The 1578-nt window shown below is 34.7% G+C and overlaps 1 long non-coding RNA gene across 1 annotated transcript in view; it reads left to right on the top strand.

The window, feature by feature from the left end:
* Window positions 1-1024: 1024 nt before the first annotated feature.
* The window catches only part of LOC107728211 (uncharacterized), a 3044-nt gene continuing 2490 nt past the window's right edge, over window positions 1025-1578 (top strand). The window contains exon 1 of the long non-coding RNA XR_001638442.1: window positions 1025-1101. This is a non-coding gene — a long non-coding RNA (uncharacterized LOC107728211). The remainder of the gene's footprint in view (window positions 1102-1578) is intronic.

Here is a 1578-nt window from a genome sequence, read left to right as displayed (position 1 = left end):
TTAAAAAAAAAAAGAATCAACATGGTAGTATATATTGTACTGGCTTTATTTTTTGCTGATTGAAAAAAAAAAAAAGTCATTACTTCCATAGTTTAAAAAAAAAAAAATTATAATAACAATACACTAACAGATTAGTCCATTTTAAAACAAACAGTCCAAAAACTACTAAATTTAATGTTCTGGATGCATTTCAGTAATGAAATACAAAGTAGTTTATTGGGTAAAAGGTGCGTAATTACACTTCACTTAATTAAAAGTGTTTTTTTTGTTGTTGTTTTCCTGAGACCTGGGCGTGTTTTTATTAGATTCATTCAAGCTAGACTAAATAAAACAAAATTTATAGCTTAGCTGCTGTACATATACTATGGTTTATGATATGTTTGAAGTAACGTGGCCTGGACGCCGGCTGCTTTAATCGCAGAGGATACTGTGAACATCTGTGTTCTCAAAGACACTCATCCCATGGGAGCATTCGCTCAGCCTGGAGAAGTTTATCTTGGAATAAAAGTTTTCTGGAAAGATGCATTCTCATGAACGACGTGTCAGAGACTGGATCTGAGCTGTTGAAGCGGCGTACAGATTTCCCATGAGGCTCTGAGAGCACTCGGAGGTCCCTCTCTCTGTCGATATGAAATGAAATTCAGCTTTATTTGTTTGTTATCATTATATGTTTGGCATTATCTCTTGAATGCGTAGATGGAATGTTGATTGTGTTGACTTTATGAAGGTGGTTTATTTTACTTTGTTTATTTTTTCCCAAGATGCAACAGGGAGAGTTAATTCAGCAGAAGATAAATAGAAAATTAATTTCTGCTTTCCTAATTGACAGAAATAATGACAGAGTTTCTCATAGCAGCTCTCTCAGTGAACCTTAATAGTGTAATGCAACCCTTTATAGAACAAGTGCTGTAAATGTTAGAGTTACACGCGCATCACGGTCTAATAAAGTTGTGATGTACTAACAAACATGTTTCAGATGAAGCTCAGTGTTTATTTCTGCTTTGTTTCCGTTGTTTGCAGGATCCGCTTGTCTTTGAATCAAACTGTTTTTTCAAAGTGGATGCTTTTGGATTCTTCCTGACGTGGAAAAGTGAGGGAAAGGTAGAAACTGTGTGAGAATGTAATGCATTCTAGTTTCTAGCAGCTTTTGGTTGTGTCTCAATTTATCTTCCATACATTAAAAGTATGTACTTCAGTGGTGATGTGAAAGTACCGTATTTCCAGAAAATAAGCCTCACATGAGGTCAAAATGGCATTGTTGAGAATTAAAAAAACCCCACACAGATTAGTTGCACTGGGGCCTGTTTAATAAAACAAGTTTACCAAATAAGCCAGGCTTATTTCAGTTAGTCTTGACTTATTTTGAACCAAATCAACTGACAATAAGTCTAGACTAACTGAAATAAACCCGGCTTATTTGGTGAACTTGTTTTATGAAACAGGCCCTTGGTGCATAAATCTAATTTTAGTATTACATTCATAAACCATGTAAAATACTGGTCTGTGTTATTAAGGTACTATTATAGTGTTTAATTGGTTTATATTAGAGATGCACCGATTGCAATTTTCTTGGCCGAT

This window comes from Sinocyclocheilus rhinocerous, unplaced genomic scaffold, assembly GCF_001515625.1.
Source record: "Sinocyclocheilus rhinocerous isolate Xijiao unplaced genomic scaffold, SAMN03320098_v1.1 scaffold1364, whole genome shotgun sequence".
In the NCBI taxonomy this organism is placed as follows: domain Eukaryota; kingdom Metazoa; phylum Chordata; class Actinopteri; order Cypriniformes; family Cyprinidae; genus Sinocyclocheilus; species Sinocyclocheilus rhinocerous.
This window is presented reverse-complemented; position numbering and strand designations above follow the sequence as displayed.